At 44.4% G+C, this 24,906-nt stretch overlaps 1 pseudogene; it reads right to left on the bottom strand.

The window, feature by feature from the left end:
- Positions 1-23,125: 23,125 nt before the first annotated feature.
- On the bottom strand, positions 23,126-23,602 carry LOC144807001 (thioredoxin pseudogene; annotated as a pseudogene).
- Between the last annotated feature and the right edge of the window lie 1,304 nt (positions 23,603-24,906).

Below are 24,906 nucleotides of genomic sequence, written 5' to 3'. Positions count from 1 at the left end.
GAATGGACGGAAGGATGAGTGACTAGGTTGATGGATGAGTAAGTGAAAGGATGGCTGGATGGGTGAAAGGTTAAAAGACTGGATGGATGAGTGAATGGATGGGTGGGAGAGTGGATGGATGAGTCTACTGATGGATAGGGTGAAAGGGTGGATGGATGGATGGATGGATGGATGAGTGAATGGGTGGATGGAGGGATGGATGTGTGAAATGATGGACGGAAGGATACATGATGGATAGGTTTGCAAATGATTGAATATTTTGGGATATGGATGGCCTTAGTTATATTCTATTGTGCGACCTCCTCTGATGTGTGTGTAAAACGAATCTTTTGTCCCGAAGTTTGGTCCTGAATTTTAACCTCCTGGAAAACAATGAAACAATCTTTGTAGCTATGGGGATATTCACCATAATTTATTAGATGTACTGTTCTCAGGGTCGAATTGGTAAGGGGGGCACTCGGACAATGGCAGAGGGACAGGTATCCGAGTTCCTGTTTAGGGCTGCTTTTTTGGGCAGCCTGGGAGCCAATGTGGGAGGTGTCTGTGCTGTTTGGATGCCCCCAGTGGGTACCTGAGTGGCCTTTCTGTAGTGCTTAATTAGAGCCAGTGGTTTCTGGTGCTTGGCACCGGCACTTAATGGTCAACACCGGCACTTAATTGTTAAGACCAACACTTTGGCTGTTTGTCCTTTTTAGAAAGGAGTGAACAACAATTGTTTATTAATTAAAAATACATAAAAAATTATGACTATTTGCCGCCCGAGCCATTCTTATGGCTTTGAGGACCTAGAATAGTCTGAATTGTCACACTTGTAGGAGTGTGATGGTTAGTATTTGTGTTGGTACTCTCACTAGCATCGCTGGCAGGGCAATGGGTTGTACAAGCTCCAGTGACATCTTGACGAGAGCCCTGGCACTTATTGTTTTACAAATTAAGCACAGCCTTTCTGGAGACAATTGGGCCTCTGTTTCCTCCTTTTTACCAACGCGGCAGAGGTGTCACTCCCTTTCTCTCGCTGAGACGGCCCATTAATGTATGAAGATTGAGCTGGCTGGGGCCCTGCAGAAGTGATCTCACTTGTATTCAGGTGCAGTTCACAGGTGTGAACTTATCCATGCATTTTTAGGTCGCTTGGCATTAGCAACGCGCATGCGCTGTCTCGCCATGCGAGGACCTTTTTCGATCAATTCAGCCAAAGGTGAATGCACGTGCGTCCAGATGGACAAAGATGGCTGCTCTCGCCATCGTGTATGGGCAAAAAAATGCACGGGCATGTGGACAGCCCGACGCCATCTTTGTTTGCGTAGGGATGTGAACACACACGCGCATTTTTTTGTCCGTACGGTTTCACATTCATTTTTTCACACCCGCTTGAGTCCGCCGGTAGGGTCTGATCATTGGCACCCACCCCCACTTCTTTCTCGACCCTGCCTCCCCCACCACCCTTGCTTATCTTAAGCCCATACACACTCCATGTTTACTCCTGGGATGCTGAATACCAGGAATTTGTTTTTTAGCTTAAACAATACTGCACTCTAACGAACAGCATTCCACAGCGTTCCTCTGCTCCATTTTCCAGTGGCGGGTTTTAAGCTGTGAGCTATTATCCTGGGATGCTGAATACCAGGAATTTGTTTTTTTAACTTAGACAATACCCCACTCTAACGAACAGCATTTCACAGCATTCCTCAGCTCCGTTTTCCAGTTGCAGGTGTTAAGCTGTGAGCTATTCCGAACCACTGCATTTAGAATTAGTTCTAGGGCTGTGAAAACTAAGAATGAATTTTTAGTTTAGTAGTATGGCCTTGAGCGGTACACGTCAGTGGAAGTGTAGCGCAATTCACGCATAACTTGTACACAAGTTGCTCACCTAGCAGAACGTTGCATACATCCTTGGGCATTAGCTGAACACACAGGGCTCACTCAAAGACTACCTCCGGAAACAGTTATCAATAAATGGTTACACTGGTGTAACGCCCGGATAATTTGCCCTATTTTGGATTAGTGATGACTAATAGTCCACTGCCATCTCAGTATATTACTTTTCCTTTATTTCAGCCTATTTGTAGGGTTTTGCCTATTGGCTTTGGCATGTCATCTCAGTATATTGCTATGAATCCTCTATTTTAGCCTATTTGTAGGGTTTTGTCTATTGGCTTTGGCATGTCATCTCAGTATATTGCTATGAATCCTCTATTTTAGCCTATTTGTAGGCTTGCCTATTGGCTTTGGCATGATTCTGTGCCCTTTTCCCCTTAGATAGGTCTGAAGGCCCGAAAACCATAGGACAGCCATCTTGTATGGCTGTCTCATCCATTTTAGATAGTTGCCTCTGCTTATGAGGCGCTTGCAGAGCAGAGGTGATATTTACAGTTAAGCCTGTTTTTTTCTTTTTTTTTTCTTTTTGTCCTCATTTGCCCCTCTTCACCCTTTTCTCTCACGATAACGCCCCAGGGGGTTTTCATCTCATATAATAGGAAATTTGTACTCTCTCAGGAGGGAGTACACTCCCATAACCGGCCTACGTAGAGCATATTTCCACCAAGATTTTAGAGTGACTTAATCATAGGACTTTCTTCCACCTTTACCTTGACAATTTCACCCACACCCTTCACCCATAACAGTTTAAGAAAGGAGTCCAAAATCTATATCTCTTCTTATGCTGGCCGACCATATCCAGCTTTGCTACAGCCCTCATAGCTCTTATCCAAGCCAAACTTGTCGGAGGATCAGCAGAGACCCACAGCTTGCATATTTCCCTACGGGCCAGCAATATAGCATAGAACACCAGCTTTACTTTATCGTCCAAACCCCTACCTTGTAGATCTGCTCTTCCCGTTATAACAAGTTCAGGGCTTACCTCAATATGTTGGGCCAGTGCATCTGACAAGCATTTACTCACTTCACCCCAAAAGTCTTTTATCGCCGGGCATGTAACAAACATATGCATGTCGTTCTCATTTGGGCTGCTGCATTTAGGGCATCTCACCAAACCACCATCTTTGAATTTCGCCAACTTCTTTGGAGACCAATACGCCCTGTGGAGAGTGAACAAGTGGTTCCTTCTTAAATTCGCAGGTTTTACCACCTTGTAAAGAATCAACATAGTTACTTGCCAGTGATCTTCTGTAGCGGTCCTCGGCAAGCACTCTCCCCACAGGTGTTCCGGCAATGTAAATGGTCCATCCTCCATTTCAACTATTGCCCAGTACCAGGTCGCCACTTCTTTCTTTATCGAGGCCTCCAAAGCCAGCTTCTCTTCAAACTCGTTATACACCCCTATTAAATGTTCTTTCCCTACTGCCCAACTTTGAATCTGAAAGTATTTAAACTTTGAAAATATTTGGCCCCACTCTTGTTCACAGTAGATCCACGGCTGTAAACTACGATCTATAAACAGATCCCCCCATCTCTGAGGTCCCTCTGCTTTTAGCATCCTTGCCAGTGCATCCTCGGCCCAACTTGGAGCACCTGGTAGTTCCCAGATCGGTGCTCTTACACTAAAATATGGAATTCTTGTGGCCCTCCTGATTCTATACCAGACCATTGCCAGGTCTTTCAGGACTTTTAGTCTTACTTTTTTAAAGTACTTTGGGTCAGAAAATGTATACATAAATCCATTCTGCTTAATATTCTCGACTCTCAACATTTCGGACAGTAGTTCGCCAATAAAAGAACTTCCTGGCGTTCCCAAAAGCATTCTACAATTTTTAAGCAAAAAAGCCCAAGAGTATATCTGGAAATCTGGTGCAGCCAAACCTCCTTTCAAAAGTCTTCTCCTTATTTTTTTCCAGGATAAGCGCGATCCCTTAGAAGCCCAGATAAAAAGCCGATCTCACTCTGAAGTCTCGAGAAATCCTCTTTCTCAAACATGAGAGGAAGCGTGTCAAATAAGAAGGTTATCTTAGGTAACACCATCATCTTCACCAAGTTGACACGTCCGTAAATTGTTAAAGGCAGATGGGCCCAACCCCTCAAAGCCGAAGATATTTCCTTCCTGACTTTAACAAAATTAACTTTGGTAAGATCTTTTATGTCCTGAGTAATTTGGACCCCAAGATATCTTATTTCTTTTTTACAAGCTATACCCTCTGCTGCCGCGTTCCAGGACATAATTTCTGTTTTATCAACATTTAGCCGATATCCCGAAACTTCACCAAATTTCTTCGTTAAAAAACCTATAGTGTCCAAGGTTTGATGTAGATTTGATGTTAGAATGACGATGTCGTCTGCATACAATCCAATCTTTCTAGCCCATCCCTGGAATTCGAAAGGGGGGATCCTGTCTGCCTCTCTGATTCTGGAGGCTAACGGTTCAATATATAGATCGAACAAGAGAGGGGATAGAGGGCATCCCTGCCTTGTACCTCTCATTACTTTTATCGGCTTAGTTAATACCCCGTTCACTAAAACTCTCGAGTTAGGTGACTGATATATTCGAGCCAATGCCCCACAAAAATTAACCCCCAATTGTAGATGGGTTGTTAGAGCCTTCAAAAACTCCCAGTTAACGCGGTCAAAGGCTTTGGCGGCGTCAAGAGCAACAACCGCCAAGGGTAGATTGTGTGTAACTGCGACATCAATACTGCCAATTAGAGAAAAAGTTAGTTCTCTTTAGATATCTGCCCTTAATGAACCCTTTCTGATCTTCATGAATAAGATGGGGGGCTACTCTGCCAAGCCTATCCGCCATGACCTTAGCAAACAACTTATAATCACTATTTAAAAGCGATATAGGCCTGTATGAGTCCATGTATTTTGGTGATTTCCCAGGTTTAGGAATAACAATAATGTTCGCCTCATTCCATGATGTGGGGAGAGCCGCCTTTCCTGTGAAGACCTCATTAAAGACCTTAGTTAATAAAGGTACCAGACTCCCCCCGAGAACCTTATAGACCTCAACCGGTAACCCATCCGGACCTGGTGCTTTCCCTTTCTTAGCCTGCTTAACAACCTCCTCTACTTCCACCTGTCTGATTTCCTGATTCAACACCTCCTGAAGTTCTTCTGTCAATGGATCTAAAACTTTTATCCACTCTTCTATCTCGTGCTTGTCTGGGACAAGGTCTTCCCTATAGACCTCCTCAAAATGTCTATAGAAGGCTTCAACTATATCTTTAGTGTCTGTAACTAAGCGACCCGACTCCCCCTGTTTTATTTCTTTAATTGTATTTCTTATCCGGTCCCTCCTTGCTTTCCAAGCCAATAACTTACTCGTGCCTTCACCATATTCAAAGTGCGCGAGATTTGAGACCTCCCATCTTTCTCTCACTCTTTTACTAACCACTGTGGCTATCTCATCCTTCAGTTGTTCCAATTCTTGAACAGTTTTTTCCTTTACCAGAATCTCCCCCGTATTCACCAATACTGCCTCCTTCTGGCGGATATCCTTTTCTAAAAACTCTATTCTGTTATAGTAGGCTCTTCTTTTCCTTGCACCCAATGCTCCCAACCTACCCCGAAGAAATGCCTTAGCTGCCTCCCAAACACTCTCTATCCTTGCTGAACCCAAATTATGCTCGACAAATCCAACGACTTCCTGCCTAAGAGTCTCCATAGCCTCATGATCATACAAAACAGTACGATCCAATCTCCAGACTGAATCTGAATCAGCAAATTCTGTTTTGAGCTCCATAGTAATCGCTGAATGATCTGATAAGTGTACCTCCACGTGCATTATCTGTTTCACTCTATCCATGAGTCTAAGGTCTATTAAAAAGTAATCGATCCGGAATCTATGGTTATACTTTTTATTATAGTACCTGCCCCGCCCTTTGTCTCCATACATCACAAAGACCAAACTGATCTATCAGGCCCTTAACTCTGAATGACATTTTACTATTAACCAGGGCCCTACTGTTAGCTGATCTATCTAATTTTTTATCCAGCACCGTGTTAAAGTCGCCAGCAAGCACAATAAACCCTGTAAGACCCATCATTTCTTTAATTAACTCATCTAAGGGGGCCAGATCATCTTGATTTGGACCATAGTAGCCTATAATATTATACATGAGCCCTTTTATCCTCAATTTCACAATCAACCACCTACCTTTACTATCTGCCACCTTACCCTCAACAACACAATCTAACCCATGCCTAACCAATATTGCAATGCCTTTGGTTACCGCCACTTGTGGAGTATAGAAAACATGTTTTAACCATCGCTGTAAACCAATACATTTTTTGCACTCTTCTTCTGTTAAATGGGTCTCTTGTAAAATGATAATTTGAACCGAAAGATCTCTCAAGTATTTCATAATCCTGTCCCTTCTAGCTTTAACCCGTAAGCCATTCACATTCCATGACATACAAACTAGCACCATTGCACTACCCTCCACCATCCCACACCCCCTCACTTCCTTTCAACACCCAAGTGCAAAAGTGGCTTATGAGGATTTTTTTTATGTTTTTCCCCCCTACCCCATGACCCTTCCAACCTAACCTAACCCTTTTCCCTACCCTCCCACCCCTTTTCCCCCTCCCGCCCTCCCTGGAAAACACAACCAGCTTCCTTAGACCCATCCTGGGCCCTTCGAGTGCCTGTTCGGGTGGTCGTGTTTCTTTCCATTACCATCTTTCCGTGCAAAAGAAATCTTTTACATGAGAATGCCATTATCAAACTAAGTTTATGTCAACTTAAACTTAGCCTCTAACCTGTTAGAGCCCTCCATTCTGACACTTCTCCAAAAAGCCATCTACATCTTCCACAAATCTAAAAGTGTACATTTTATTTTTCCACATGACTTTTAGAAAAGCTGGGAACTTCAGTTGTACAGTTGCTCCCAAACTTCTTAATGGCTCAATTCTTTTGCCCAACTCCCACTGTCTGTTTGCAGTTACCACAGAAAGGTCTGACCTGACCTCTACTCTCGCTCCTCCTACTGTTAATGCCCCTTTCTTCAATGCCGCAGCAAGGATCTTTTCTTTTAAACTATATGTTAAGAAATTTATCAGGATCCTTCTAGGTTTTGAGCGATTTGGATTCAGTCGAAAGGGGTCTCGATGTATCCTCTGAATATCCAATAGGATCTCCTCTTCTGTTTCCTCTATCTGCAATTCTGTTTTTAATAGATGAACCATAAACTCCTTTAAGTTATCCCCTTCTTTCCCCTCCGGAAGTTTCAAGATTTTTAGGTTATTTCTACGCTGCAAATTTTCTAATTTTTCTAAGCGCTCCTCATACATTCTTTCCTTAAATCTGACCTCCTCTAGATCTTTACTGTGCTCCTCAACCTTGCCTTGAATCTCCTTAATTTCAACCTCGAGCGATTCTGTGCGGGCGTTCAGCTCCTCAAACTTAGCCTCCAACATACCACATACCTCCCTGATCCCTTCTTGATTGGCTTTTGACTCCTCAAAACCTCTTTGCACATCTAAATCAAGCTTTTTTAATAGGGCAATAACCACATTGTCTGAACCACCAGGTCCCAAGAGGGCCTCATCACTTTCTTCACTTCCCCCTGATTTTTCAGCTCCTGATGCTACTAGTATACTGGGAGGAACTCCTATAATCCCAGGTCCACCACTAGCGTCCAGATCCTCCTGCTCAATCCTTACCACTTCTTGGTTATCTTCCTCCATCTCTAACAGTTTATATCTATTTGGACTCTCGAGTGCTGCCCAGTCCACCCAAACTTTTTCCGGAGCGTCCTTCTTTATACTGTTATCACCACCTGCTGGCTGTGGTGGCTTCCCACTTTCCTGCTCTTTTGATTTTGATAGGTCTTCTTGCTCTTTTGTTGAGCCTTTAGGATTTCCCGGTATAACGCTGTCAAGAACGGGACCCTTTGGGAGTACAAGAGTCTTGGGCAACGGCTTAAAGTAATCGTTCAGGGAGGGGTTCACTGCTATTTTTTTTTCCAGTATACCTGTTCTATTATTATGTTTTGTGTGCTTTTTTGCAGAAATCTTATGACTTATTACTTTATTCCCTCCGCGGCCTTTCTGCAGACTGATTTGTTCCTCCCCTGCTAACTTGACTGTGCTCCTCAAAACATATCCTGTATTTTTTTTTTTATAAAGCTCCTTTTTGAATTGTGGACTTTCTCTTTTCTTTGCACTATTGCAACCGATTTTTGACTGAGCAGCTTCCTCCCCCTTATCTTCACCCTTACAAACCGGGCTGCGGGCTGGTCCTACCTCAATACCTTTGTCCTTTGTGCTCCCGGTACCTCTCCCGACTGCCCCGCCCGCACTGAACTGGATTCTTGCCACAGCTCGTCTTCCTCTGCCGAATTCTACCGCAGCGCGACTCCAGCGCTCTCCGCAGGCTATCGTCTCCTCTTGCGAGACCACAGGCAGCTCCACAGGAGGCTCCTCCTCCCCCGGACTCAACCCGAGATCTTGCACTACGTCCTCCGCCGCCATACACGAGCACCGCCGCCACAGCGTTTCCAAAAACGCAACGATGTGAAGTGTAGATGAGGGTCGCCGCGGAGGTAATAACTCTCCGTTTCTAACAATCACTTTTCTAAAAGCAGTCTTACTCTAATTTCGCCATGTAAAGGACCGAAAACAACACAGAAACACGCCACCTCCCTCCAGGCTCTCGCGACCGGCTACCTAGCTGGCCGCCATGTTTTCCACAGTTAAGCCTGTTGTGTGCTAGAGGAAAACCGGTTGAGTCCGGCCCTTATCAAAAGAATGTATTTTGCTCTCTGGTAGAAGACGCAACATGCAGATGGCCACTGCGGACGGCGTGAGAAGCCAGAGGCTGGTACAGAAATTTGGTGGGGGTTGGCCTAAGACTGGAAATTTCCATGAGTAGAGAGCACTCTATATTATCAAAGTGTAGAGAGGCTGAGTTGTCAGAAAGCTTTTGGAAGAGAAGAGAACGGTCAGATGGATCCTGGAATGAAAGAGGCCAGATGGTTCTCAGAGCAGTGAGATGGTCTTTGAAGCTGAAACAGTTACCAGTCAGATGATTTACAGCAGTGGAAATAAGCAGTTGCCAGTCAGATGGAAGAGTTGGAGAGCCTTTGGAGTAATTGAACCAGTGGAGTGAAGTTAGCACGTTGGTGATGGTGCAGAAGGAGAGAGCCTTGATTCCACCAGAGAGAGAGAAACAGACAGCAGCCGTTGGTGGTGATGCCATGGTGATGGACAGAGCCCTAGTTCCACCAGAGAGGGACAGAGAGTTTGACCCTTCTTGATAGGGTGAGGTATTCTTAAAATGTTTCTATTATATCTGCTCACAATTAATAATCACTTTTCTTTCAGCTATGTGTATGCCATGATTCTATATAGAGCATTAATCATTTAGATCTACACTTGCATTAATAATTTCCTACTGTATTGCTCATACATATATCATTGTTATAATGTTTTGTCATTCTATTCTAATGTCAAATAAAGGGACCCCAGTTGCATATTTGAGTGTTGTTTCCTTGACAGGACTAACCTTTCTTTTCAACCAGATACTGGCAGGTTAGCAGGTGAGTGGACCCTTCTAGCAGGTAACTGAGAAATGGAGGATTGGGTAGACTATAATGCAGGAAGTAACTCCCGAATAAGTTAATTAGACAGCTCCTATCTGAATTAAAAATAGTAAATATCGTCGGTGCACCTTAGGTGTACCGCCGACCCCCATAGAACACCCCACTGGGGGACAACAGGTTCACCAGTGGGGAGCGTAGATGATCTTGATCCTAAGAGTTAGGGACTGAGAAATAAATAAATAAGTGGTTGCCGAACCCTAAAAACGAGGAAGTGGTTGCCGAACCCTAAAAACGAGGAAGTGGTTGCCGAACACTAAAAACGAGGAAGTGGTTGCCGAACCCTAAAAACGAGGAAGTGGTTGCCAAACTATAAATGAGACTATAAAATAAGCTGCCCCCGACGCAAGAGGGGGTAGGTTAGTCCAGGTCAGTTTTGCCGTGGGACTATAAAATAATGATCATAGGATATGAGATATGGAATTCCTTAGATGTTAGCTATATCTCTAATTGTACAGGCTTGTAAATAGCTAATAATCACCTTCTCAGGTGAGTCTTCTAAATATCTTGTAAATAGTGGCCTGAGAAGAGTGTGTTTGTGTGACGGCTGCGTTAGCCACGGCTGGTGGCTGCCTATCCTAAAAATCCGGTCGTTACAACTGGGAGGTGCAACATTTTTGTAAATTAAAGAATAGTTCTGTCAAGAAAACATTGCTGTTGACCTTTTAGAGTCGATAGCACAACAACACTGAGGGAACGAAGAAAATCAGGTAAATCCCTTGAGGTAGCAATCTGACAAAAAACACACAGAGACGAGAATCCAATAAATGTTGGAATGGCCAATTAAGCTGTTTGGCTAGGAGTTGCGCCAGGAAACAGCAGCATATCGTTCTTCTTTTAAGCAAACATAAAGTGCTTCATTTACGTTTTATTCCATGTTGTGCAATTAAAATGGCACAAAACTGTGGCAATACGCGTGGCATTATAAAAGAAATGGCTTTCAGTCTCAACGCCAGCATCCGATGCAAAAAGAGACAATACCTATTTGGTGTTATCCTTATATTGATGCTAAATACCAGGATGCTGGAAATCGGGATTAAAGCAAGCACATGGCTACACACAATCTCATTCTGGAATTGTAAACAACAGGCGCCCAGACACAGAATAACTAGTGTTCACCCTGACGTTGCTTCATCAAACACTAGGTGGTTTGTAGTGACATTATGACAGCATGTGGGCGAGGTCCACCCAGGTCATTTGCCTCAAGTTTTGAACCACAAAACAAGCAGATTGTGTGGCCATTTAATTATTAGGTGGAAGGTGTGCATCTGTGTACCCTGATATAAATATTTGCCTCCTTTTTCCATATTCTTCGTTGACATAGGTGGGAAATGTATATTAACGCAGTACCATAAACTTTAGCTGGTTTACACATGATTGCCGCGAGATTAATACGCACATCCGCTTTATACATTCAGGATTCATGGAAAACAGGCACTGCACATTGGTTCCTCAAAAGGTGCAGCCGAATTGACATTAAATAGTTACAGCCCTAACAGAAAGGTTTAAAATTGAGCCTAGGTGCAATTTCAATTACGCTGGTATGATTTATATAATTCCCGTCATTTTGTTATAATTTTTCAATGCGAAATTCTGCGATATAACGCCACATGGAATTTCTGCGGGACACCCGGGCTAAAAAACCAAACACTATTGCAGAGCCCTGTAAGGGCCATAACAACATGAAAAGACAGACACGAACAGCTCTTCTTTGCGACGCTTGCATTTTATGTGCTTTTTAGTGCGGAATATGTAATTGGCTAGGGTTTGGAAGCGATGACACTGCACTACAAATATTTTTTCGTAAGTATGTATTACAAGCATTGGCATAGCCAATAGGTCTCGCCTTTGGGACCTTATAAGTGTTTAGCCATGCAACACTTGAAGCTGGTAAGGGATTTAGGGAGTTACCAGAAGCTTCAGAGAGTACATCCTCGTATCTTTCTACTGAAGTTAAAGCTAAGAGGGGGCGAAAGCGTAGTAAGACAAAGCCTCTCCCTACCCCTATCCCTAAAATTACCCCTTCCCTGCTATCTTACTTCAAGGCTATCCCACAAGTGCTGGAAATTGGTCAGGAATACCAACAGGGGGGTGGTTCTCCTAACGAATACAATCCAGGGGCTAGAGATATGGCGTAGCCTGAACAAGACTCAGTCTCAGTCTCTGTTTCAGCGCTCATTAATCCTATAGACAACATAGCCCAGCCAGATGTATTTGACTCTGATCTCGCATCACATTCTGCAGTACATCCCTGTTTGGGGGGGGGGGGGCGGAGATCCATACATCAATCAGACCGGGCAAGCAGATCCAGTTTTTGAGGTCACCACCACGAGATCAGAGAAAGTTTTTTCTACAACATCGTGTGATGCGCCACCACGTTTAGAGAACAGTCGTGAGGACCCTCCCAGCAACACAGTTTCAGAAGCTAGAGCACTTTCAGGGCCTGTTTCAGCTTCCAATCCTGCTTCCAATTCTTTTGATGGCGATCCTTCACCTTGTTTGGAAGAAAATGGAGCCTTAGTGCCCATTTTGATTGCCTATTGCAACAGATGTTTGCATCATTATCTGCCGAGATTAAGGAAGGCTTCGCAGAGTCGGCTTCAAATCAAAGAGACATAAGGAATTTTTGTGAATCACTGGATGAAAAGATAGTTAATCTATCGGCAAGAACTCAAGCCTTGGAAGAAACAGTGGGTCAAATCTCTATGCGAGCTGAGGGTGCTCAGGAAGACATTCTGAAATTAAAGAGGGAAGATCTGGCCATATCAGAGAGAATGGAGGTTTTGGAAAATAATGCCAGGCGCAGCAATATACGCATCTTGAATGTTCCGGAAGGTAGCGAAGGTACTGACATCAAGAGCTTCATAATCTCGCTACTAAAAGACTCTCTTAACCTCCTTCATACTCCAGAGGATTTAGCAACTGATATTCAGCGAATTCATAGAGACCCATTTAGGCGCAATCCGCAGAGGGTTAAGCCGAGGAAAATCCTTGTTAACTTCCATACATACTTTTTGAAGGAGCAAATCTTGAACCTTGCCTTAAAACACAAATCATTAACATGTAAAGGCTTTAACTTCCAAATACGTTCCGACCTGTCTAGATTCACCCTTGACAAACAGTGGGAGCTAGGCAGAAGAATGGATGCCTTTCGTAAACTAGGTGCAACGGCGAAGATGGGCATCCCCGCATCCCTTAAGATTATGCTAGACAATAAAATGCACAATATTCGAACAGTGCAGGCCGCAGATGAGCTTCTAATGTCTTTAGGTAGCAGGAAGGAGAAGGGCGCTAGCTGAAGGGGTAAAAGATGCTTTATTCTTCAATCGATAAACTCTCTCCCTAATGTAAATCTCCATCAACATAGGCTTTAGGCTCTGGCTTAATCCACCGAGCAGTAGAGGAAGGAAGAAAAAGAAAAAGAAAAAAAAAAAAAAAAAACTAAAAAAAAACAAACCCACAAACAACCATAAATAAATATTCATAAAAAACAAAAAAAAGAAACAATAACACAGGTGATCTCCTTCCTTTCTGGAAGTGATAAAACTAACATTTAACAAATCTTTTAAATAAGGTAAAGGTAAAAAAAAAAAAAAAAAAAAAGGTAAAATATACAAATCACAAATCACATTCGTAACATTCGTAAGGCGAGTTAGTATTATGATATATTGAGAGGCACATGAGGTGGGGTCGGGGAAGAGCTAGGGGCACTTACTTCCGGAATCTTCCGGGTAGTGAGTTCAAGGGTTTCCCATGGGTGGGGGGGGCTTCGGGGGTCACTGAGGGAGGGAGGGGGGCACCAAAAATTGAAAAAAATATCAATTTTTTATAGAGCTCCAATCATTATATTTTGGTAGGGTCTTTCTCCCAATTTTTCTTACCCTTTGCTGGCAGATAACCATATACATGGAATTTTACAAGCAGGCAGTTTTGAAATGCAGTACCTATTCTCAGAATTATGAGTAGGCCTAGGATTCTATCCTGGAATGTTAATGGTCTTCGCACCAGACCTCGTGCTAATAAAATCATGCAGTACTTGCGGGACGCTGATGCCGAGATCATTATACTCCAGGAGACGCACTTAATCGAAAGCGAAATGCTTGAGCTAGTTAAGAGAAATAGGTGGATAGTATCCTCTATCTCAACATCTCAATCACTAAACACGCGGGGGGTTTCTATTCTATTTAAAAGACTTTCGAATCTAAAAATTTTACAGCAGAAAGTAGATTCCGGAGGGAGATGGGCCATTGCAGCAGTAGAGATAGGAGGAGCGGCAATAACATTAGCAGGCTATTATGGGCCTAACTGCGACGATCCTTCTGCACTGGAATCTCTATTCCAACATCTTTTGAGTTTTCCAGAGCACGTGATTATAACTGGCGATTTTAACATCACCATTAACCCTCTACTGGATAAATCTCCTAATAGCAGACAACAAGCTTCCACCAAATCTAGAAATTGTCTATTAGGTCTAATGAACCAATACGGATATGTCGATATTTGGAGACTTAGAGAGGGCCAGAGACAGGGTTTTTCGTTTAGAAATCACAAATATAGACACAGTTCAAGAATAGATTTCATCCTAACTAGTAGAGCTTTGGTCGATTCCATTATCTTAGTAGACTACATTCCATCGCACTTATCAGATCATTCCGCGATGAAGCTGGTATTGGAGTGGGGCTGTAAGCCGCCCACTAGACTGTGGTCCTTTGATAGATCATTTCTCACATCAACGGAAGATATAGAGTTCCTCCAATTAGAAGCGCGTGAGTTTTTTATTACCAATATGGACACAGCCCCAGCTGGCATAGTTTGGGATGCTTTTAAGTGCACGCTAAGAGGTATCGTTAAGAATAGGGCCGCTCATAGAAGAAGGCAGTATATGGAAGAGATATCTTCTATCGAGAATAGCATCTCTGATATTCAGTCTGACATCGACACCAACAGAACTTTAGATAGCCGCGACTTATCTCTGAAACTTGCAGAGTTAGGCAGGCTTAAGAGTAGCTTGTCATCGGTCCTAGAGAAGCGTGTCTTGCAGAAATGGGAGGCTAGCAAACTTTCTCACTTCCAGTATGGGGAAGGGGCAGGAAGATTGCTGGCCTGGAAAATTAAATCAGACCGGGTTCGAAACAACATTACCTCTGTCAGAAAAGGGCACCTTTTCTAGTGATGCAGAAATCAGGGAGACTTTCAAAACTTTCTTTCAATCAATCTATCATGAAGATGTCAAAGCTACACCTAATGATATAACGAGCTGGTTAGAGGATATCTCCCTTCCATCCTTGTCACTTGGGCAGAGTAGGTTTCTAGAAGAGGAAATAAGTACTGCTGAAGTTGAGCAGGCAATAAGGGGAGCAAAAGGAGGTAAGGCGGCAGGAACAGACGGCTTGCCGAGCGAAATATATAAACATTTGCTATCCGAGGTGTCCCCAATTTTAGCGGCTTTGTTTAATAAAATATTGAGGGAAGGAGAAATACCACCTGCTTCTTGGGATAATGCCTCAAAAACCCTCATTCTGAAGCCAGGGAAGCCTCCCTCTGATTGTGGCTCGTATCGGCCTATCTCAATCTTAAACGGCGATTACAAAATTTTTGCCACTATACTGGCCAAACGGCTTGGCCAGGTTGCCCCTGACATATTACACTCTAACCAAAAAGGCTTTATAAGAGGGCGTCAGTTATATGAGCTTACTTACGAACTAGTAGGATCCTTAGATGTGGCCATAAAAGAAGTTCTTCCCCTATCTATCCTCACGTTGGATGCTACCAAGGCCTTCGACAGGGTGAACTGGTTATACCTGTCGGAGGCCTTGAAAAAAATTAACGTTGGAGATAAATTTCGAAGGGCAATAGACTTGCTATATCGTAGTCCTGCAGCTTCAATCTTGATCAACGGGGGCCTTACCGCGCCATTTAGTATAACCAGAGGAACCCGACAGGGCTGTCCCCTGTCTCCCCTCCTTTTCGATGTATATATAGAGCCCTTCGCACAAACACTAAGAGACAGCATGCTTATTAAACCTTTTATTTTTGGAGATTGGGAAAAAAAAGTGGCACTTTATGCTGACGATATAATGATTTTCACGACAGATATCAATGTAGCATATCCAGAGGTCATAGATTTAGCTCTCAAATTTGGCAAAATCTCAGGATACGAAGTGAATGCTTCTAAAACAGAGTCAATGTCTTGGAATATCAATTCACCTACACATAATGAAACATCAAGACCTCAACTACGATACCTGGGGATAAATATAGTCAAAGACATTGGCCTGATTGCTTCTCTAAATTTTGCTAAAATAGCAGCACAGTGCCGAAAACACATGAGAGATTGGTCACACCTTCCGCTTACCATTTTAGGCAAGGTTAATTTAGTAAAGATGTGTATTCTGCCAAAGATTTCGTTTTTATTTAATTCTATTCCACTTTTTTTCGATCCTAAGTTAATTTCGAAGCTGCAAAGCGCGATTTCTACTTTTATTTGGAATAGTAAGAGCCCAAGAATCTCTTGGAAGAAAATAAGACGCCGCAGGGAGAAGGGAGGGTTGACGGGACCAGATCTTCAGGTCTACGCATGGGCGTTTCAGCTCTCGCACTCTCACATGTTATTAAAAACACCAGCAGTAACAGGGGTAGGACATATGTTCTCTACCTTACTGAATTGTGAGGGAGTAGGACAGGATAGCTTCCTGTTTAAATTCGGAGACCCAAAGTATTTAAAAAAAATAAAATTGAAGGTACTGCAGGGGATAGCTTCCACGTGGTATAGAGTGATGCACGAGATCAAACTGGGATATTACTCAGAGAAAGCTCCTATCTGGAACCTACCCGCTCCCCCAGCTTGGACAGATGACGCACTATCTCAACCACTAAAAGAGGCCGGAATCATCACCTGGGGTGACCTGTTCATGGATGGATCTCTACTTCCTTGGGACTATTTAACGAACAAGGTCGGGCCAAGCCTGTCGAGATTCAAATATATACAAATATCTAGCTGGGTTCAGTCATATAACGCACAGCCAACCAGGATCAGCAGCTTACCTATAGGTGGTAATAGTGATCTTGTGACTAGCCTGCTGGACAGTCCCCCTGCAAAGAAGGAAATATCACTCTGGTACAATAAGATCATAGAGGAAACAGATGGTACATTTTGCCTTCCAACATCATTATGGGCTGATTCAATGCCAGGAATAAACGTGGAGGAGCTTTGGTCAACTTCTTGTGTGGTACTATGGGACTTGGTCAAACCAGCTTGGCTCCGTAGGAACCATCTTTTTACAATACACAGGGCATATTATTCCCCGCAGAGGCTGTCAAAGTTTTCTTCGACAGGCCCGGTCTCCTGCCCAAGGTGCGGACTCGTCGCTGCATCTGACATCCATATGTTTTACGAATGCCCAAAAATAGCTTCATTTTGGGACTCTATAGGAAACAAACTATCCTTGTCATTGGGCTCTCACATCTCCATTGATCTTGCCCTTGTTATTTTCGGTCTGAAGGGCAAAGCCCGTAATGCTGCTTCTAACCTGATGTTTTATTCTATTCTGGCGGCGCGTAGGGAGATCTGTAGGCATTGGAAAGACGCCCAGCCGCCTACCATACATGAATGGCGGTCTTCGATCCTCCAGATTTCAAAACTTGACCTGGCCAGGGGTGGAAATCCGAGCAGGAGTGCTTATTGGAGACAGTTAGAGCAGTCATAATGACCCTGGGGTTTTTTTTTTTTTTTCCCCCCAGGATCCTGTGATTAATGCTGGTATTGCTCACCTTTGTTTCCATGGCGAGGAGTCATGGTGCATATGGGGCCTCGGTATCTCGGGCACTATCTACCAACGAATAGCCCTAAGCTGGATCTTTCAAGGCTTATGCGAATGTGCTGATGGGAACCGGCTACCCCCCCTCTCCTTCTTCGATATCCCTGCCAGCGAACGCTGAGACAGTACAGAAGCACAGCCTGATTTCCTGCTTTGTGGCATTTTCTTGTTTTGATAGATTGGAGCTATACTCGCAAATGAGGATATAAAAAAAAAAACACTTGATGTTGATGCACCAAGGGTATTGTGCTGGATAACTAAACACTAATAAGATCCTAAATGCGAGACTTATTGCCTATGTCAATGCTTGTTTTTTATCTAAATGAAGTTAAGAAAAGATGTCTCTTTAATGATGCCCGACACCTTTTGCGTAACCTGGGCCTATTTTATATCCCAATCCAACCCTGGCTGTTCAACACTCCTTTTCATGCAACGTAGCACAACTTTGGCTGCTCGCTGCGTTGCATTGGGGTCCCAAGGGGATTGCAGCACGAGCTGCTGTCCCCTTGGGGAAGTTCGCGGGGTGGAACAGTCCACACAGCGCGTTGTGGAAAATTAGTACGGTTTGGTAAACATTATCTGCGCCATCTTGCCTTTTCCCCTGATGCCACACTTTTGTCGTGCGCACCCGCCATTTTAGGTGCCTCGATCAGAACCACCCCCTTTGCATGCCACTGGCCCCCAACATAGCCCTTCGCCCTCACAAAAGCCCGCACACTGACAACCCCCGCTCGCACATGCCTTGGGTCATAAACCCCCCTTCAGCGCAGCTCTGCTTCAGAACCCCATCCTGTTCCCAGCGCGACACCTCCCTTCATTCCTTTCATGGTCCCAGGCCCTTTTGATACAAACCCCCTTTTCCTGTGTGCCCGTTTGTCTCCCTCGTTCCCAGGCCGACACCTAGCTCTGCCGATACTGTTTATTGCCCCCCCATACAGTAGGAAGCTTCCCTCATTAAAGGACCCTCGAGTTGATCAAAGCCCCCACCCTATGAGATCCGATCAAACCCCCACATTCCGTGAATCGGCGGAATGTCCAGCTGCGCGATAATCATCACCTGTTGTGACCGGGGTGGGGACTTCTACTGTATATGTGTGTGGGAACGGGCTTGGAGCGAGGATTCCGAGAATGTCTTTCCGTACATCAAGCATTTCCAAGAATGTGTTGTATGTAATAAAGCAATAAACCTGTGTATAAGAGGCCAGGCCTCAGAGATGCGGGTAGAGCACCTCATGACGATACCTGCTGTCTGAACTGATGTGTTCTCCTCCGGAGAGAATAAACCTTGTTTCCTGCCTTCCCGTCTCCAGCGTCTGCCTCTTCATTGATTAATATTTTGTGGGTTAAAGAGGCGATACCGCCGGGCAAATATTGATTGTCCATTGACCTTAGATTTCACAATTGGCGTCCCAAGCGTGGGGCCCATCAGCGACTCGTGGATCCAGTGGGAGAGGTCCTGACGACAGAGTGAACAACTGCAACGATCGGGAGAGCTCTTGCCAAATAGACCCTTGTCTGGCAGCCGATCATCCGAACTTCACTGGTTCCGAACAGACCTCTCTCGAGTGATCTACGGTCCTGACTGGGAACCATCAGGAGTGCTGCGAGGAATACGAGGAAAAGAGGACGATCGGGCGCTGGATTCGGAAGACAAGAAACTGTCCATGCGGTCCGGGTAAGGTCGTGTAAACACGACGAACTGCGAAATAATTGTTTAATTGTTAAGAAAATACTAGTATTACTCTTTGTTGACCTATTTGGAGATTCACTGTCTGCACATGGAGAAACAGTAGGCTCTTTCTCTCTTTGCAAACAGTGAAGGATAGGTAACGCAGCCGTCGTGCCTATCTTTCTCCCCCACTGATTAATTATTTATTAACGGACACTGATTAACTGTTTTTACCCCGAACTACTGTTCGCGGATTGTTTTCTGGAGATTCTCTGTCTACAAACAGGAAAGAACAGGTTCCCCTTTGCAGATAGTGAAAAGGTAGAGGACGCAGACCTTTTGCGGACCTACTTATTCTCCCCACTGGTCGTTCATTGTTTATTTGTTATTGGTTCATGAGGTATTCACTGCCTGCAAACAAGGTAGAATAGAAATATTCTGTCTAGTCTTTGCACACAGTGATAAGATAGGCAGTGCTGACTTTTTGTCCCTCGTTGTGAGCTGTCATGTCTGTCTTCTCCCCACTGGTCGATAGTTGGTTCAGCCCGGACCGTTTATTAGAGGTGGACCATCTAGCTCCGCTGGAAGGCACCCCTAATAAAGACATGTTCATAAACTATGGCTTAGTTACTATAGCCTATAGTAAACTATGGCACAGGTATACCAAAGAAAATCAAGAGAAACAGTGGCCACTGATAGGATCCTTCGATCTTGATAAAATAGAAACGTTAGAAATAGCCCTTCGTAATAATAAGACAACGCCTATTATGCTCGACAGTCTCGGTATGTGGCGCAAAGAAGCAATGCAACGAAAGAAAAGAGACGAGGACAGAGTAGGTAAAGGAATATATCGACAGGACAACCCCAGGACACAACGACCCGAAAGTAATCCCCCGACACTTCGCACAGGACGGCCAGACTTAGGGCAAAACCAATGTGCTTTTTGTAAATATGTCGGGCACTGGAAAGCCCAATGTCCGACTCTACTGAACGAGAGTAGGAACAGAGGGCCGACAGGAGTAACAGGCCGGCAGAAAGGGAAAAGGCGCGGGACAAAGATGAATCAGACTGGCATGGACAAACCAGATAGAACCACCACGTTCGATTATGCCCGATGGCACAGATTTCGCCAGGCCGATTTCAGCGACATGCTCGAGTTCTCATAGATCAACCAACGTTAAGATGAGAAACCCAGTCTAGCTCTAAATTAACAAACGACAAACCCCGAATAAAGCAAAAAGAATAATGTACACACGTGATCAAGCATTCTTACGTTTAGCCAAGTAAGGAAAAGTTTAGGGTAAAAGATAATTATGGCCAATAACTGCTTTTTTTCCCTGATGCTACTTCCGGACTAACCCGGCCCTGCCCAAAATGGCGCCGGTATCAATAGGAACTTACGAACTCCTCGTGGTGTTTTTTTTTAGCTAAAAAGACTCGATGTTCCGAGATATGTTATAATCCTTTGTACACTTGACGAAAAAAAAAAGGGAGGATTCACTCGACGAACATGTAACAGGACCACGCGAAAAATGTTTTTTTCAATGTACGATTCATTGTGATATAATCATAACTAATATGTAACCTCGCTTATGACACACACCCATGGTATACCTATAGGAAATTCGATTGCAACTAGTCCAACTGTGCTTCCAATTATGAAATGAATGCCCCTTGATCCCTCAACTATTTGATAGACGTTTTTAGTTCCCTGCAAATGAATGTATAAACCTTTTTTAACATGTTTTTAATCCTACAAAACAGCCCCCCACTGTACGCACTTTAGCCATTGCCGTGTCCGGCCAAACCGAGATCATACTGTCATATCAACATGCTGAACGATTGTGCAAATAAAGGTTTTCCAAACTATGAAATGGGTATTGCATGCTTTTTATAAAATATGGGATCAGCGGGAGAGATTTTTCTGTGCACCCTGCTTTGTTCTCTTTTCAAGGTTATCGAAAGATGGGTGCCCAGCTCCGGATGAAGGATCGAATCTACGACACGATACCCAGCTTCCAAGTATGCGACTGGCTCAGGAAATTAACGCACGAAGAAGGACCTCGACTTCCGAGGATGGGTAAAAGTGAAGCGGTATAAATGGTAGAATGTTATAAAAGTGCGGCACTCAAAGGGTACTAGGGAACAGAGTTGACCGAAGAACTGATAAACCTTAGAACATCACAGCATTAAAAGAGATTTAAGGACCTCGATAGCTAGATACACCTACCAACTAGAAACCTCGCACTAAGTGCTTCTGATTCTCTAACGCTTCCCTACCCAAAGCCTATAAGGACACACTGCCCCCTCCCCCTTGGCCCCAGAAACCAAAACCCCAGGGATTCTATCCCGAGGAAATAAGACGAGTATGAGGTAAGTAAAAGACTTTCGTACCCGTGCATTTGATCTCGAATGTTGTTCCCCCTCCCTTCCCCTCTTTTCCTCCCCCTACAGGCCACATCGGAATCACGACCGAGGTATGGTGAAGATCTGAAGCCACGCCATGTCTGATACACGAAGCGGACTAACGCTGCAAGGTGGCACCTAAGCACACCCACAAACTACTCTCGTAACGAAAGAGCCAAGAGGTTGTATGAGATGATAAAACACGGTCACCCCTGTGCCGTGCTGCGTGAATGGGCGCGTGTCACGTATGTCTGAAACTATGCCGTGTTGCGTGAATGGGCACGTGTCACGTATGTCTGCATCTATGAGAAAATGTTTTTGTGCAATTGAGACGCTGACTTGACTGACCGAAGGACCGAGAGTGCGAGAAGTGCGATACAATGGTGCCTTTTACTCAAAGCATGTCCCCCCCTACCCTGCCTAATGTTCGCCCGTCCTGAACCGCATGCTTTCGAAATTCTAACACAGACCTGTGACGTCTCATGTTGATTAATGCGCTGAATAGCCTATCTTAATACACGGCCGCTCCCTATTTTGCACGTGTACTATTTAGCCTATTGTTGCTCTCTCTCTCTCTCTCTCTCTCTCTCTCTCTCTCTCTCTCTCTCTCTCTCTCTCTCTCTCTCTCTCTCTCTCTCTCTCTCTCTCTCTCTCCCTCTCTCCCACACTCTCGCTCTCCCTAACAACTGACTCCAAATTAACAAATCACCACCCAATTGGCTCCAAATACCACAAGTATTTGCACAAATTTGTCATAGATAAATTCACTTTGATGCCATGTTACTACCTCTCCTTTCTGCTAAATATTGATGAAGCCTAGAAATTGACCAAAAGGGAAAGGACAGGTAAGACGACTGAGGTTCCCTCATCTGGCCCATATTAAGGGAACTACATGTCAGTGGCTACTATGATAAAAATGCCTCAGGTAACGCGACCTTCCCCGTCCCGAACTATCTCAATGCCCAAACAAATAAAAGTGAATCAACTAGTTATCGCCAGCCCCCCCCCCCGTTTTTCTTTTATGAAGTAGTCAGGTTGTAAGAGACTATGTAGGAATTAGAATGATGTTCTGCAAAGGTTAAGATTAGACCGAAATGAAGGAATTGTTACGATGAACCCTGGTGAAGGAAAATGTTTAGCTAAAGGGTAGGATGCCTTGATAGAAATGAAAAATGTTTAGCCTATGCTCGTTCCTCAGAAAGATACCTATCAGACCATGGTGATAGCACGTTACATTTTTTTCGAAAAATATAAAGCCCTGGAGAACGGTATAGCTTTGTAAGTAAGCATGAGCGCAAAATCCGCTCCGATCGCGGATTTTGCGGATTTTCGGTAAATTCGCGGTCCGCGAACTCTCGCGAATTTACCGAAAATCCGCAATCCGCGATCGGAGCGGATTTTGCGGTCAAAAGTTCAAGCGAGCCTAATTTACGATGGCGCCGGCAAGCTGCCAGCGCCATCCTCAAATAGTTACTTAATTAGCTTCAACAGGAAGCTCTAATAGATAAGATAAAGCAGGGGCTCGAGCGCCTGCTTTATTTTATCAGTTGGAGCTTCCTGTTGAAGCTAATTAAGTAACTTTTGCAGGATGGCGCTGGCAGCTTGCCGGCGCCATCGTAAATTATTTCTGATGGTGAAAAACGGTGGTGTGTTCTTGAATAAATACGAAGGGCAGAGTTCATTCTGGCACGACGGTCCTGGCACAAAAAATAAACCTCTACAGGAAACACTTGCAGATATCACAATATATATATTTTTATTGCATTAGTCATATGCTGCGACCCTGTTTGAATATAAGCTTGCATCATAACGACTCCACAGTGGTTAGAAAAATCATCATAAATCTCGAGCGATCACATGTGTGCATTTAGCTTTTTTTCGACTGCCTTAATGTCAGCTCCTGTGCACACATCAACCTTCTCGCCGTTCTTGATGAAAATAAATGTGGGCATTGCAGTAATTCCATATTTTTGGGATATATCTTCGCTTTCATCAACATCCACTTTCAGGAATATTACGCCACTGTGCTTTTTGCTGAGTTCCTCAAACAGAGGTGCGATCATCCTACAAGGCCCACACCATGTTGCAGTGAAGTCAACAATCACTAGTTTACAACCCGCATTTTTAAGCTCGTCGTCAAACTCTTGCATACTCTTTATCATTTTCACCATGGCGGCGGTAGGGAGCGGCGTTAGCGGAGAGGAAATTAGCTCTAACAGGAGCCGAAGCAGGCAGGAGGCGCAGCAGCTCAAAGACAGATATCAATAAAGCATGTGCCCTAGTTGAAGCTTAAATTCAGTGACTCATTCATCAGCCCAAAAACAATCGTGAGCGTTGTGGGGGCTGGGCAGGTGTGCCTTCTTCCCAAATATACCATCGAAAATACGCTGTGATGCTGGCCAGAGGCATTTGCATCTTTGACTTTCACGAGCGCAATCCCCGTGCTGTTCCTGTGACCAGGAGCTTCTGTCTCTTAATCTGCTGCTCTGATGGGTCTCTGACCTTTTATACACACAAGAGGCATGTGCGCTCGCATGGAAGCCCCGTCCGTTTGGCCCCGCCCACACACTCGAGGAAGCCCCGCCCCCAAATCCGCCGATCCGCATAATCCGCGAATTTTGCGGATCCACGATCCGTGAATCCGCAAATTCGTGAATCGTGGATCCGCAAAATCCGCCCATGCTTATTTGTAAGGCTTGTACTAGGAAGGTGGGTCTCTGTCAGAAGAACTGACGTAACTGTAACGCAATAAAAGGTACCAGATCTCGTACCACGACAATGAATGTAACACCAACAAACACCAAAGAAATAGTTACGAAGGAAAGTTATAGGGAATCCAACAAGTCCATCATCAATTATTTATATGATGGTTGTGAACCCCAATGTAACAGATGTTTCTTATTTGCTTGGAGCTGGGAGAGAAATAGACTTATGTGATTACCTTCCTCTGCCAATTCTCTAAAGACTGTCTTTTCAAACTCATTTAAGGGTACCGCTGTCGGAGGAAAGAGAGACCGGATGTGGGAGCACGTGGCCTGACTACAGATCATGGAACGTCTACGACGTTGGCCAAGGCGAGATCGCGACAGAAAGGAGTTGCAGGACGAGGCACTGTTTTCGACAAAATGAGAGGAAAGGGCTGACCTGATGCCCCTGCTCAATGTTCAACGTGTGCCGAAAAGTCCCCGCTCTCTGAACTCGGTCATGAGCCCGCCTACCTGGAATTTTCCGTCCTCCTGGTCTGTTTCCGATCTGGCCCTGCTCCATCCCCCTTTTTCTCCGACCTACCCTATGGACACACTCTTCTTCCACCCGAACTTTTTTGACAATCGACTCAAAGGACACAGGGCGAAAAGGACCTTTTTGACCGGGAATACGAGAAAAAGGTCATGCCCTGCAACGCGGAGCCTAGAATAGAGCTGGACTCATAGCTCCACCGCCGGTGCTCCACAGTGCCAACAAACGACGACAAAGAATGCTGAGAACTCACTAACTTCGAACATTGACACCCTTAATTATC

This window comes from Lissotriton helveticus, unplaced genomic scaffold (assembly GCF_964261635.1).
Source record: "Lissotriton helveticus unplaced genomic scaffold, aLisHel1.1 SCAFFOLD_761, whole genome shotgun sequence".
NCBI lineage: Eukaryota > Metazoa > Chordata > Amphibia > Caudata > Salamandridae > Lissotriton > Lissotriton helveticus.
Note: the sequence above shows the minus strand (reverse complement) of the source record. Positions and strands in the feature narration are given on the sequence as shown.